This window comes from Sorex araneus, chromosome 6, assembly GCF_027595985.1.
Source record: "Sorex araneus isolate mSorAra2 chromosome 6, mSorAra2.pri, whole genome shotgun sequence".
NCBI classification, from domain to species: domain Eukaryota; kingdom Metazoa; phylum Chordata; class Mammalia; order Eulipotyphla; family Soricidae; genus Sorex; species Sorex araneus.
The window spans coordinates 124,644,500-124,660,595 of record NC_073307.1 but is presented as its reverse complement, the minus strand read 5'-3'; the positions used below and the strand labels follow the sequence as shown (position 1 = coordinate 124,660,595).

General features: G+C 37.4%; 2 pseudogenes; one reads left to right on the top strand and one right to left on the bottom strand.

Annotated features, from left to right (window-relative positions):
• The window catches only part of LOC129405954 (craniofacial development protein 2-like), an 81,599-nt pseudogene that overhangs the window by 17,201 nt on the left and 48,302 nt on the right, over positions 1–16,096 (top strand).
• On the bottom strand, positions 1,693–3,019 carry LOC101557152 (vasculin-like; annotated as a pseudogene).

The following is a 16,096-nucleotide window of genomic DNA, read 5'->3' as shown; positions in this document are numbered from 1 at the left end:
TTAGCAGTGTGTTTTTCAGTCTCTCAGTGTTGGCGTTTTCTCACATAATTTTTTATGGTTAAATTCTATCTTGATGGTATTGTAGTCTGATAGGATGCATGGTATGATTTTATATTAATAAATTTATGTCTGTGTTATTCCTTAATATATGATCTATACTGGAGAATGTTCCATGTGCACAGAGAATTGTATTTGGCTTTTTGAGGATGAAAGACCCTGTGTATGTCCACTAATCCCAGTTCTTCTAGTTTAGGGCTCTTAAATCTTAAATCAAGACAGAAAACCAACTGATATTCTGTCTTTTTGATCTATCTAGTGGTTAAAGTGGAGTGTTAAATATTAAAATCTCCTACTACTATTGTGTTTCTGTTGATATGTTATAAAGTTTGTTAACTCTATATTTGTTGATTTAGTAATACTTCGTCTATTCTCTTAACTAGTTAGCAGTATCCATACCTATATCTAATTGCCTTCTTTAAATTGAGTGCTATTTTATACCTATATCTAATTGCCTTCCTTAGATTGAATGCATTTGGTCTAAGTATGCTATCTCATATTAGTGAGCCTATCATTGGCTTTTATGATTCTTTTCTATACTTTCACACTGAGCCTGTATTTATTCTGTGAAATTATGTGTCTTTCCTGTAAGCAGCAAGTAAATGGATTTCATTTCTTGACTATCCAGACACTCTATGCTTTGTGATGGGAGAATTTAATCTTTTGATTTTAAAAGAAATTATTGTGATAAAGAATTGTTGCCATTTTTCTGTGAAGGGTTTAGTTGTTTCTGAAATTGGCCTTTTTTTAGAGGTGGCTTTTCAGTCATTTATTCCTTAAATTTGATTCTTGCAAAACATTAAACAAAATTTTACTATTCAGTGATAAATATGTCATTTGTTTTATTATTGCATTGCTGGTCAGAGAAATGCTAGAGCGATGAAGTATGTCAATGTTGAATCAACCAAAATCCTCATTTTTACATTAATCTAAAATGAAATAATTTCAACATAAACCAACTAGCCCAACACAATACTCATAGTATTCTTTAGGTTGAAATGCCCACAAAAAATTTCTTCTATAGGGCATTTTACTACATCAATTATAGTTCTTATTTTGTTTTGTTTTGGTTTTGATTTGCGGGCCACATCCAGCAATGCTCAGGGCTTACTCCTGGCTCTGCACTCAAGAATCCCTGTTTGTGGTCAGGGATCATTTGGGATGCTGAGGATCAAACACTGTTGGTCATGTGCAAGATAAGAACCCTACCCACTGAGCCATCTCCCTGGCTCCAAGAAATTATAGTTCTTTTTTTTATATAGTGTAAGAGTACTGATATTTATTCAACCTTTGATTAAGCTGATTGAATTGGGCATGAACTACACATTACTATTTTTTTATTCTGAATGTTAATTTTATTATTTTATTATTATTTCCCCCATTTTTTGACTCACCATGAGATACAGTTACAAAACTTTCATGTTTGACCTTGGTTCATACAATCATCAAACACCCATCCCTTCATTAGTGCACATTTTCTACCACCAAAATCCCCAGTACTTCCCCTCCATGCCCTGTTCCAACCCTTTCCCTGCATGTGTGGCAGACATAAATTATAGTTCTTAAGTTTTAGGATTCACCCCAAATTGTATGAGATGCATCACACTAAAATCTCTAACGCTATTAGGATATCCTTCACACATCTTCATCATCCGATGTGTCATTGTTACTTGCTTCAGTGTCATCATTCTCAATAGTGGGTTTGAAAGTGCCTGTTTCCAGGGTCTACACTGAAAGTTACAGATCATTTTTCAAAATACCACATTTCCTCAGGCCATTCTTCTGTAACTGTTCACTAATAACTTGGAATTCTCTCATTTCATCCTCAGTTAAAGGAGCATACGTTTCATCATTTCACTGTCTTCTTGCCAGCCTATCACTTTTAACAATCTGTGTTCTACTTCCAGTGAACTTGAAAGAACATCAGTTTGTGGGAAAGTACAAGAAATGACTAGACTATTAGATATCACTGTGGCATTGCTACTCTCTTGTGGAATTTCACTTTCATCAAAGTTTTGGTTGATATCACTTTCTCTTTGAGTACTATTGCTATTATGCAAATTAAGTGAGTCATTCTTCTCTGAGCAGTATGAGTTTGATCTCTTCTACTCTATCCCTCTTCAATACTTTAAAAAATTTACTCTTTGAATCAGTGTGCATACAGATGAATTTGGTTAGCCATGTCTACTGATTAAGTTTGTCAACATGTGAAATGGAATTTGAGCAATTATACTTTTTACTGAAGTTGTGATTGGACTAAAATGCTTGGTAACTTAATTAAAAGCATTAAAATTGCCAACACTCTATGTAGACTCATAAAAGAAAGAATTCCTGACTATTTTTCTTTAGTTTGGCTTTTTCATTGTGTAGGTTTTATAGGGGGAGCAGCAGTTTTGGAATTAGGCCTTTATAAATATTTGGACTAGTCACATTCTAACTGTGTTGGCTATAGATTTCTGAAAACTGGGAATTCAGAGAGTTGCAAGTCTTTTGAATTACCTTTATTAATAACCAGCACCATGAGGCTCTGGATTTGGGATTTGGAAGCTCTTCTAAGAGAGGAGCTTGAGAGGTATTTTTTTTTTTTTTTTTTTTTTTGCAGAGGGGGCGTTGTGAGGCCAGTTTGGTATCTGTGTGTCTGATCATGTAGTTAACATACACTTGATTAAAAATTTATTCTGGTTTGGTTCTCTCATACTCAAGATTTGAAGTTGGAGAATCCTCAACCTTGAACAGTTTTCCTTCTCTCTTTCCTTCTCATTCCATTGTCATTGATGCTGTTTTCACACGGTCTTTAGCTTTTTACAGGATGGAAAATACTACTATGAGACTGGAAACTTCCACTATGATACATCCCTTGATGACTTAGATTGTCTGTAACATTTCTTCCATATGATGTCATCCAGTTTTTTTTATTTCCTTCCAAAACTGCCTCTAACTCTGGTTTCTCTTCAGAGTACATAAATCTATCACTTTCACAAAATGACCTCCAGTATGATCTCCAATATCAGAATCAGAGATATCTAAAGAGTTGTGTCATTGATTGTTCACATAATAATGATTTTCTTTTCATGAAAAAAATCTAGAATGCATCTTAAAATTCCTGGTGACTTTGTTGACAATGGAGGAGGTGGGAAATTAAGCTGAGCTGTTGCAAAGTCATGCTGTGCTATGTAGGTCCAGTCTCTCTGGCTCAGTGAGACAAGCTTCAGTGCTTCATGGCAGTCCAAAGTCCCATAGAACTGCACAGGAAGGTATGGGATTTTTCTCTGTAATCTTTCTGCTTTCCACTTTTGTTTATTTTCTATGTTGGAAATAATATGCAAGTTCATTGAAGACACTTAACATATGACTGTTTGAAATAGTTACTTCAAGGCAGCTACCCATATTTCAGTTTTGAAATCTTCATATGGCAGTTATGGATAGATAGTACAGCATGTAGGGTGCTTGACTTACACACAGCCAACCCAGGTTTGGTATTCAGCATCTCATATGGTCCCCTGATCCCCAAGTCAGGAGAGGTTCCTGAATGCAATGCCAGGAGTAATCCCTGAGGACCACTGGTTATGGCACAGAAAGAACAACAAAAATGTCTTCATACAACAATCTTCAGAATTAACCTAGTTCCTTTCTTTGTATTTAAGATTATAAAGTTTCTTTGATTGTTTTATGCTCTTATTGCAGTTGTAATTATCCAGTCCAGATGAAGCATCCAGGAGCCAAAAAGAAAAAAAAAGGGGAAAAAGAAAGAAAGAAAAGAAGAAAGGAAAAAAGAAAGAAACTCATGTCTGAAAAGTATTTCTAAACATCAGCATAGGCAGAGACACATAGCTTTATTCAATACTATTGTGCTGTTAGGAAGCTACAACATCTTAACCCCTACTTAAATGAAAGATAAAAGAAATATATTGTATTATTTCCATTTTTTAGAAAACCTGTATTATTATGATATGAAAAAGGGCTGAGGTAAAAAAATATTCTAAATTTTTAATAAAGGTAAAAGTAAACAGCCATGAAAGGGGTCTCTTTTCAAGCAGCCTATAGAATTGTTCACTATATACAACACATTTCCAAGATGATTCTTGCTAATCTTAAAAGTCTGGATCAAAACTATATAAAACATTGCAATTCCAAAATATGTACTTAAAAAATCCAGGGCCTTTTATGCAAAACCTAGGAGATGATCTTAATTTCTGAGTAATTCAGTCACATTCTATCACATCAGAGGTGTTCCTGCTATGTGGGTGCTGCTACACTTGATCTGGGGAGAATGTTTTCGATCCTTTGAATAAATCCTCTTTGGGTAATTTTCCTTTCCCCACAACTAGTTTCAGTCCCCATTTTTTGCTTTTTTGAAAATCATATTCAGCCTGCCATGGCAGGCTTGCTGGACAACTTTTTGTTATGTTTTGTTTTGGTTTCAATTTGTTCTGGGGTCACACCAGGCAGTGTTCAGGGCTTACTCCTAACTTTGTGAAAAGCGCTCACTCATAGAGATGTTCAGGGGCATATAATGTGGTAATGAGGGTCGAACTCTGGTTGGCAACGTGCAAGGCAAGCTCCCTGCTCACTGTATTATCTTGCCATCCCACAGCCCCTTTCGTAATTCTTGCAGGGTTGATATATAGCAAATGTCACCAGAGCTTATTTTTCTGAGTGTTTTTCATTCATCCTCAAATCTAAATGACAGCTTTTCAAGGCAGTGGACAATGGATTAAAAGGGTTTTTTTTGTACTACAGACTTTGAATATGTCAGTTTACTCCTTTCTTGCTTGCATGGCGTCATAGGAGAGATCTTTTTTCATTCTTACTTTGTTTTCTTTATATTTGAGGGTTTTTTCTCTCTTGATGCTTTAAGTAGCCTTTATCTTTTTTTTTTTTTTTTGCCATTTTGATTACAAGCATGCCTTTGTGTTGCTCTGTTTTAGTTTGTTTTATTTGGTTCTCTGGGTCTCTTGAAGTGTATGAAAGCTTCCCTCCAGAGACTGGAAAAACTATTGTCTCCTCCACCAGTAATTCTGCAACTTTCTCTTTTCCTTCTCCTCCTAGTACTCCAATGATTTGGAGACTTTTCTAACACCACTTCAGTATTGCTGCACGCTTGCATATTTGCCTTCGCATTTGCTGATATGGTTTTCCACATCGAAAATTCTATTACTATGACTTGTTTTATTCTTTAGCTCATTCAGTTCCATCTGTATAGATTATTTCATATTGTGAAGCAACTCTTCTTTGAGTTTATTGAATTTTTCTTCTAGTTATTGCTTAAATTTCATTTCAAGTGATTGCTTAATTTCCATTTCCATTGCAGAAAGTGTTGCTTTGAAGTCTTTATCAACCAGGATTCAGTGTTTTGATGAGCTGAGGACCTACCAAAACTTTTGTGCCTTTCTGGCAGTGCAACTAAGTTCCTTTATTTTCTCATTGCTCTGTTCTGTTGAGTCTTTATGGGTGCTAACAGTGGAATTTTGATTCTTGGTTACCTGAGTGATGATCATTTATACTAAATGGGCTACTGTTATTCAGATTATTTTCATTACATGAAATGAAATGAAGGTATTTTTCTGAAGGTTTAGATCTAGTACTTCCATTTTAGTTCCCAAGGCATGAGTATGTGTATTCTTTCACAGGATTAGGACAGTGTAGTTTCCTATCAGTGCATAGATTGTCGGTGCTATGTGAAGTAATTACAGCTGGGAAGATTGGAGGAACCAATGCCACAGATCACACTATTCTGAGTTTATATGTGGCCACTCATGCTAGGGAAAGTGGCCCTGGTTGCTGGGCTGAAAGGATGGGTGGCTTCTTAATTCTCTTCATCACATCTAGTTGAGAGGTTTTAAATTGATATCAGCTGACACAAACCCCTATGCTGGGGAATGGGCAGATGCAGACACAGATGCTGGCAGGTCTGTCTCTCTTTTATTAGACATTTTATAAGTAGACACTCAAATTACATGTTTTATTTAACATCATAAATATAAAACTATAAGAGGTATTCACACATTTATGAAGCATGTTAAAATCTTTAAAGATTCTCAGATAAAATCTTTGATCTTTTAAAAATGACTATTTCAATTATTTCTAAGTGGCTAGGTTTCAATCTGAAACACAGACCAATTTTCCTAATATACAATTATAATCTGGATGTCATCTTCAACAGATTTTGCTGATGTATCTCCTTCACAATTGCTGCTAGAAGGTTGTTATTGATTGCTTCGCGAGACTACTAATATTTGTTTTGGTTTGCTTAGGGCAATGCTCAGGGGTTACTTCTGGGTCTTCACTCAGGAATTACTCCTGGCGTTGCTTGGGGACTTCATTCAAAGTCAGTGCCCAATCTGCTGTAATATCACTTCAGTCCCGATATTGGAAAGTTACCCGTGACATATTAGATATGACAAAAGCAGTAACAAGTCTCACAATTTGTTGTCAGATGTTACTGGTGCCCACTTGAGCAAATTGATGAATAATGGGAGGACAGTGCTACTAGACAGTGCTACCCTACCTCTTTGCCTATACAGTGATTTAAAATACCACTTATGATATATTTGGATGTATAATATATGTATATATAATGGGTTTTTGTTTGTTTGGGGTTTTGGCCACACCCATCTGTGTTCAGAGTTTACTAGTGGGTCTGTGCTTAGGGATCACTCCAGGTATGTTCAGGAGATCATATGGAGTGCCAGGGATTGAACCATGGTTAGCCATATACACGGCAAGTACCCTTCCTGCTGTACTATCTCTCCAGCCCCATTTTTCTGTTCTGTTTTTTGTATTGTCAAATCTGATGGTGATATAAGTGATAGAGGAATCACGTGTGTTCAGAGGTTCAGGGAACAATATGTAATACTCAAGTCAAGCACATTACCAGTTTTAGTATCTCTCCATACTCTATTCTGATATTTTTAAATAAAGATGTGAAAAATAACTTGAATATATTAACTTACCCTGAATGTGATATAAAACTGTCTTCATTAAAAATTTATTTTATTTTGCAAATTTATTTTACAGTTTATGTAACAATTTAAAGTTTTGCTCACCAATCTCTCCTGAAATAAGATTTAAGCCTGAAGTAACTTTATTAACATTTTTATTAGTGTTCTTTTCACATAATTAGTGTAATGAATACATTAATACTTCATATGATATATGTGATCACAAATCTAAAACAATGGGATATTTTTGCAACTCTGCAGGAATTAAAAAATAAATTTTCCTAGATATTTCATGATACTCTATTTTGGTTCTATTTCATAACTCAGACATAAGTAATTAAGATTATATATCTTTGAACAAAGATAAGTTAGACAATAGATTTATTATTAGAATGTGAGAAATAGTCTAAAAACTATATTTTGCACTGTGTAAAAATTAAGTTGATGGAAACAAAGAGTAAGATGGGGTTCTTTTATACAACAACATAGAATAAAATGAGAAATAACTGATTAGATTTGATGCTGACAGAGATGAAAATATTCTCAGAGATGATTATCTTTTCTTCACTGTAGACATAAGCTCATTGAGCAACATTGTTCAGCATTTACTTTGTTATATATAAAAAAAAAAAAGATATACCGAGTCTCGGGCCAGGGCTGGTGCCAGCTCGAGCTCTGCCGAGATTCGACCCGGGTGGCCATGCCTTTGCACAGCCGCTTTGCTGCTGAACGACCAGGATCCAGAGCCAGCTATATGACTTGGGGTCCCAGAGAGTGCTTGCAGCCATATCTCCAGACTGAACTAAGCTTTTGCTCTATGCTGCTCCAGGAAGGGAAATGATGCAATTTCCAGCTTATATCTCCCTGGACTTAATTACTAAAATACAGAAATCCTAAATCGCGTGGCCACTACCGCGGCCGTGTGACTTTATATCTCTTCATTCTTATTAGTGGAAAACTAATTACCAAATGTTTCCTTGTCAATAGGGCCGTATTCTTGGGGGATAAACTCCAACAAGAATAGTGAGTTCTGTGTTGAAACTCCAACAACAATAGTGAGTTTTGTGTTGAAATATGGAATGTAATCAAGGCAAAGAGAAAAGGAAGTGAAATTTATCAGTTATGCAGGGCGGGTAGGTGGTTGGGTGGGGGGTGGGAGGTATACTGGGGGTTTTTTGGGGTTTTTTTTTGGGGGGGTGGAATATGGGCACTGGTGAAAGGATGGGTGTTTGAGCATTGTATAACTGAGACGTAAGCCTGAGAACTTTATAACTTTCCACATGATGATTCAATAAAATAAATTTTTTTTTAAAAAAGAAAAAATATACCAGGGATGGATCAATAGCACAGAGGGTTGGGCATATGCCTTGCACATGGCCAAACACAGGTTTAATTCTTCCGTCCCTCTTGGAGAGTCCAGCAAGCTACCAAGATTATCCCACCCATACGATAGAGCCTGGAAAGCCACCCGTGGTGTATTCAATATACCCAAAACAGTAAGAACAAGTCTCACAATGGAGACATTAGTGGTGCTCACTTGAGCAAATTGATAAACAATGGGATGATACTGCTACAATGCTACAATACCAGGGATGAAATTAGGAGTTTCTTCATCAAGACATAAACTCAGTGTGCCTATATTTGAGTGATGGTTTTATTTGTTTCAGGATCTCATTAATTTACTTTAAAATTGACAGTATTCCCAGTACTTTATTGAACAGAAGTGGAGAGAGTGGGCATCCTTGTCATATCCCTGATCTTAGAAGGAAGGCTCTTAGTTTTTCCCCATTGAGGATGATGCTTGCCATAGACTTGTAGTAGATGGCTTTGACTATTTTGAGAAAAGTCCCTTCTGTACCCATTTTGGCAAGAGTTTTTTTTATTATATACAGGTGTTAGATCTTGTCAAATGCTTTCTTTGCATCTATTGATATGATCATATGATTTTTATCTTTTTTGTTGATATGATGGATTATGTTGATTGATTTACAAGTGTTAAACTATCTTTGCATCCCTGGGGTGAATCCCACATGGCTGTGGTATATGATCATTTTTGATGAGTTGTTGAATTCTGTCTGCTAATATTTTGTTGAGAATCTTCAAATTTATGTTCACCAGAGACATCGGCCTGTAGTTTTCTTTTTTTTGTGGTGTTTCTCTTTGCTTTTGGTATTAGGGAGATGTGAGCCTCATAGAAACTGTTTGGGACAATTTCTGTTTCTTCAATTTCCTGGAAAAGCTTGAGAAGAACTGGCAATAGGTCCTCTTTAAATGTTTGGAAAAATTCATTAGTGAATCCATCTGGACCTGAGCTTTTGCTTTTGGGAAGACTTGATTACAATTTCAATTTCCATGATGTTAATAGGACTATTCAGGTATTCCAGATCTTCTTGATTCAACCTTGAGAGATTATAGGAATCCAGGAATTTATCCATTTCTTCTAGGTTCTCTCATTTTGTGGCATACAGACTTCAAAGTAATCTATGATGATCTTTTGAATTTCTGTGGTTCCTGTTGTGATATCCCCCTTATTAGGGTTCTCTCTCTTTCTTTGTGAGTCTTGCTAGTGGTTTATCAATTTTTTTAAATTTCTTTTAAATTTTACTGAATCACCATGAGATAGTTACAAGTTTTCATGTTTGGGTTACAATCTCACAATGATCAAACATCCATCCCTCCACCAGTGCACATTCCCCACCACCAATATCCTGGGTATACTCCCCTTTCCTACTCTCCCCCAGCCTCTATGGCAGATAATATTCCCCATACTCTCTTTACTTTTGGGCATTATAGCTTGCAACACAGACACTGAGAGGTTATCATGTTTGGTCCATTATGTACTTTCGGCATGCATCTCCTATCCCAACTGGTTCCTCCAGCCATCATTTTCTTAGTGTTCCCTTCTCTATTCCATCTGCTTTCTCCCCTCTGCTCATGAAGCCATCTTCCAGCTATAGGGAAATCCCCCTGGCCCTTGTATCTACTGTCCTTGGGTATCAGCCTCATGTGATGTTATTCTATACTCCATAAATGAGTACAGTCCTTCTATGTCTGTCCCTCACTTTCTGACTCATTTCACGTAGCATGATAGTCTCCATGTCTATCCACTTTTAAGCAAACTTCATGACTTCATCTCTCCTAACAACTGCATAGTATTACATTTTGTAGATGTACCAAAGTTTCTTTAATTAGTCATCTGTTTTAGGGCACTCGGGTTGTTTCCATATTATATTGTTTATCAATCTTGTTTATTTTCTCAAAGAACCAGTTCTTGGTTTCATTGATATTTCGTATTTTTTAAGTTATTTATTTTATTGAATCACCATGTGGAAAGTTACAAAGTTCTCAGACTTATGTCTCAGTTATATAATACTCAAACACCCATCCCTTCACCAGTGCCCATATTCCACCACCAAAAACCCCAGTATACCTCCCACGCCTGCTTGCGTAACCAATACATTTCACTTCATTTTCTCTTTACCTTGATTACATTCCATATTTCAACACAAAACTCACTATTGTTGTTGGAGTTTCCCCCAAAAAAGACAGCCCTACTGCCAAGGAAGCATTTGATAATTAGTTTTCCATTGCTGAGAATGAAGAGATATGACGTCCCGCTGTTCCAAGTACAAAACTCTTTTTTTTTTCTCCTTCCTGTGCCACCAAGTTCATGCCTGCTTAATAGTCCTCATAATATGGTGAACACCACGCTGCTTCTCCCCAAAAAGGGAAAAAAATACCTAGAAAGAAGGATATTTTCCCTCCTCAGCCGGCATGGGGCTATGGCTTAGTTCACAGTCTAGAGACATGGCTGCAAGCAGTTTCTGGGACCAAAAGTAGTCTAGCTGGCCTATGGATCCTGATTGATCAGCAGCAAAGCGGCCGCACAAAAGTGTGGCCACCCAGGTCAAATCTCGGTGGAGAGTGCACCGGTATCGACCCTGGCCCAAGACTGCCAAAGTGTCCCGCTGTTCCAAGTACGTATATTTTTTTTCTCCTTCTCGCGCCACCAAGTTCATACCTGCTTAATAGACCTCATAATATGGCGAACGCCACGCCGCTTCTACTTGAAAAGGGAAAAAAAAATGAGAAAGGATATTTCCTCTCCTTGACCGGCGTGGAGCTATAGCTTAGTTCACAGTCATGGCTGAGGCATGGCTGCTACTTTGAGTACCTTCAATATTTCAACAAAAAACTCACTATTATTGTTTGGAGTTTACCCCCAAAGTCAGACTTGCTAAAAAGGAACCATTTCACATTGCTGACAATTAAGAGATATTAGGTCATGTGGCCACTATCATGGCCATGCGGTTTTGGAATTCTGTATAAAGTCCAGGGAAAATTCTGCCAGCAATTGCATCACTTAAAGCTTTTACTTCCCTATTGTGGTGCTCATAAGATGGAAAAGCCTGGAGAGAGAAACCCTTCCCTCCTGGCGCTGCATGCAGCAGTGGCTCAGTTCACGGTCTAGAGGCATTTCTGCAAGCCGCTGGTGTCCAAAGTAGTCTAGTTGGTCTCTGGGATCATGCTCATACAGCAGTGAAAAGGCCTCGGATTGTTTTTTTTTGGGTTTCCATGTCATTAATTTCTGTTTCAAGTTTTATTATCTGTTTTCTTCTGTCTGGCTTGCGCTGCTTTTGTTAATCCTTTTCTAAGATCTTGAGCTGTGAATTCAAGTTATTTATTTGGGATCTTTCTTCCTTCCTGAGAAATGCTTGCAGAGCTATAAATTTTCCGCTTAACACGACTTTAGCTCTGTCCCACAGGTTCTGGTAGCTCATGTCTCCATTCTCATTTGTTTCCAGTTATCTTTTGATTTATTCCTTGATTTCCTTCCTGACCCACTCACAGAAACTTTCTCAAAGAAGAAATCTGAATGGCTAAAAGGCACATGAGAAAATGCCCTACATCACTAATCATCAGGAAGATGCAGATCAAAACAACAGTAAGATATCATCTTACACCACAGAGACTGACTCACATCCAAAAGAACAGAAGCAACCAGTGTTGGCATGGATGTGGAGAGAAAGGAACTCTCCTTCACTGCTGGTGGGAATGCAACTCGTTCAGCCCTTTTGGAAATTAGTATAGACGATTCTCAAAAAATTAGAAATTGAGTTCCCATTTGACCCAGCAATACCACTCCTGGGAATATATTCAAGAGAAACAAAAAGATATAGTAGAATCTGCACTTGTATGTTCATTGCAGCACTGCTTACAATAACCAAAATCTGGAAAAAAACGGAGTGCCCCAAAACAGATGACCGGTTAAAGAAACTTTGCTACATCGACACAATGGAATACTATGCAGCCATTAGAAAAGATGAAGTCATCACTTGCATCACTTGTCATCCCCTTGACCTTCGATTTGCTCGAGCGGGCACCAGCAATGACTCCATTTGTCCCTGTCACGTGCTAGTGTAGCCCAATGGTATCTGCTCGCTCCAGGAACACGAAGAGGCTCAAACCATTTGTTCAGGATTTTGACAAAGAATCCTGACCATCTTGTAGGTGGGCGGCCACATGGTCTTTTGATGTCCCTCGGAATCCAGTCAGTAACAGCTCTAGTCCAGCGGTCATCTCTAAATTGCATTACATATCCGGTCCATCTGACTTTCAATGCCTTGGCAAATGAGACAGCATCCCCATTTCTTGATCATCGACAGCAGTCGAAACTCCAGATTCCTTCTCTCACTTGAGTAAAATGTAATACTCAGAACATCGCTGTTTCAATTACTCTTTGGGATACCCGAATAGCATTCTCATCCTGTTTTCATAGGGCCCAGGTCTCTGAGGCATATGTTAGTGCAGGAAGAATGGTGGAGTCAAAAAGATGTGCCCGGAGCCAGAGGTTCTTTGAACTTTTTTGATGCTCTTGAAGGTGCTTCACGCTGCTCTCTTCCTCCTGCGCAGTTCTGGCAGCAAGTCATAGCTGCTGTGTAGATTTTCATTTCATTGAAAGCAAATGAAGTGTCTGGGACTAGTTCATTTTTCATGAACATTGTCTTGGTGAGATTCAGCTGTAGTCTGACATTTCCACACTCGAAAAGATGAAGTCATGAAATTTGCATATAAGTGGATCAACATAGAAAGTATCATGTTAAGTAAAATGAGTCAAAAAGAGAGGTACAGACATAGAAAGATTGCACTCCTCTGTGGAATCTAAAGTAACAGAAGAGGAGACTAACTATTCTGTTAATAGTAATAGGAGACTAAACACCGATCATTGATTTGCTGGAGCGGGCACCAGAAACGTCTCCATTGTGAGACTTTTTGTTACTGTTTTTGGCATATTGAATATGCCCCGGCCAGCTTGCCAGGCTTTGCCGTGTGGGTGGGATACTCTCAGTTGCTTGCCGGGCTCTCTGAGAGGGATGGAGAAATTGAACCCGGGTCTGCCACGTGTAAGGCAAATGCCATACCCACTGTGCTATCGCTCCAGTAAGTTCCTTTATTAATCTTGCTGCTTTCTGTAGATTTTGTCATTTTGAATATAATGTGTTTTGGAGTTTTCCTAATTTACTCTATTTTCACTGGGACTCTTTAGGACTCTTGGAGCTCAGTACCTGTAATCCTCAATTTTGGGAAGTTCTTATCAATGATTTCTTTACTGATCCTTCATCACATTTGTCTTCTGTTCTTTAGGGACTCTGATGATTCTTGCATTATTCCTCTGGAACTCATCCCATAGCTCCGTTGTATGCTGTTTATTTTATTTCAGTTGTGTGTAGGCAGCACTGGGATTTGAGTGCCTGGCTTTACACTTGCCTAGCAAGCACTTTTAGCTTCTAAGACACGGAAAACCTCTAAGTTTTAAATGCAACACAATCAGAAAAGCTTTCCTCATTTACGTCTACTCTTTCTGAATAGGTAACATTAATTTACCCTCTTTTGGAGTGGGTACTGAAAGGAGGTATAGTTGATGCATTATACCCTATCAGTAATAGTAAAGGAAAAAGTGCCAAAATGGAGGCAGGTTGTGGCATGGGAGGAAACTGGGGATATTGGTGGAGGAATGTGGACTCTCTTGAGGGGATTGGTGTTGGAACATCTTATGCCTAAAAATCAATCATGACTAACTTTGTAATTCACAGTTATTTAATTAAAATATATTTTAAAATTGAAAATGTTCCTTTTTGTATCTTTAATAATGCTTGTCATAAATTTCAATGCTATATATTTGTCTCTAATAATCTTCACTAGAATATGTAAATAAAATGCACCATGAGTGCAAGGTGCTTCTCTCATACATTACTTAACTCCAAAAGCTTCTAACTTGAACAGAAAGATCATGTAAAATATAAGAAATGGAAAGAGAAAGGAGAAAAGAGGAAAGGAATGGAGGAAAGAAAAGTAGAAGAGAGAAGGGGAGAAAACTTGTCAGAAAGAGGAGAAGAAGAGTACAAGAAAGAGGGGATGGGGAGGAAGGAAAGAGAGAGCACACCTGTTCGTATAAAGCCACCTCCAGGGAATTGCATGCACTGCTAACCGGAAGGCTGTGTACATATGTCCTTCTCTGGAAAACTGACCATTGACAACTTCCACCCACATTTTCACTGTTATTTCATATGATTCTTCTATACAATTAATTCATATTGCCCTTAAACACATTTTCACAATTCATCTTTACATAATCCTGTCTCTACACTTTTATTCATAATGAACACAAATTTTTTTCAGGAACTGTTTTGTTAAAATATCATCTTTTCCAGGGGACCTAATCAATTCTCAATTGATTCTGTTGTATCATTTTATTTGAACCTTACATTCTGTTCAATGATTTGTAGTTCTTCAGGTTTATATCCTAGGTATTTTATGTTGTAAAGTCCCAGGTCAAGAAGGATCTAGAACTAATTCATTTTCTTAGTCTTTTAAATAATCTAACTGGTTTTGGTTTGGGAGCCCCCATCAGTGCTCAAGGATTGCTCTTGCTATTGCTCAGTGATCACTCCTGGCAATTCTGGGAGTGATCGCTGATATGAGGGATATGCAGAGCTGAGGATTAAACCTGGGTCTACTGTGCGCAAAACAGGCACCTTAACCACTGTACTCTCTATCTCTTCATCCTATCCTAAATTATTTGCTGTTGCACCTGAACCATTGTATATCATCAATGACTTCTATTTTAATTTCACTCTCCTTCTATAAAGTAATCACTTGTATCACTTTTCATCCCATTGATCTTCGATTTGCTCGAGCGGGTGCCAGTAACGTCTCTATTTGTCCCTGTCATGTGCTAGCGTAGCCCAATGATATTTGCTCATTCCAGGAATAGGAAGAGCCTTAAACCGTTCATTCATGGTTTTGACAAAGAAGCCTGACCATCTTGTTGGTGGGTGGCCATGCAGTCATTTGACATCCTGTGGAATCCAGTCAGTATTACTATAAAGTAATAAATTATTAAATTTTAAATAACATTATTTTTTACTAATTTTTAATCTTGGCTTTGAAGATGGCTTCTTTCTGTTAGAAAATTAATTCTATCATGTAAGAGCTACTTTATACTAGAAGTATAACAATACTACCACAGACGATTTCAATCCACTTATTTGCAGAATATTGGATAGGCAGGTATTTAGCATCTTCTCTACACTTAACCATTAAACATTAGGAAAATAAATTGCTTTTTCATTTGTTGCTTATTTTCTCCTTCTACTATCATTACTGTTACAGTTCTATCAAAATAAGATGCTTAATTATGGTACCTCTGCATTGGGAGATTGTTAATGCAGACAAAACTGTTGACACATTGTAGCTAGGATACAGCAGAGTGAAAAGTTTAATCAGCTGTAAAGCCACAAATGGATTAGATTTCAAATATGATGGGCCATCACAGGAAATGATTATTGATGTAATTGTAAAAATAAGGTCTTGAGTGGGCAGGGAATTTTGCTGAATAAGAAAATATCCATTTACAATATTTTGCTCTAAAGGAGAAATATTGGCTATAACAAGAAGAGCTTAATGTTTCTCTCCCTAATAGAAATCATTTGGTCTCTGACCATGAACTGTGAACTTACAAAATACTATGTGAACTACATATCATATTTCTTCCCTGAGAGTATCATCTTAACCAGAACTCAAGACTGTTGAAAACA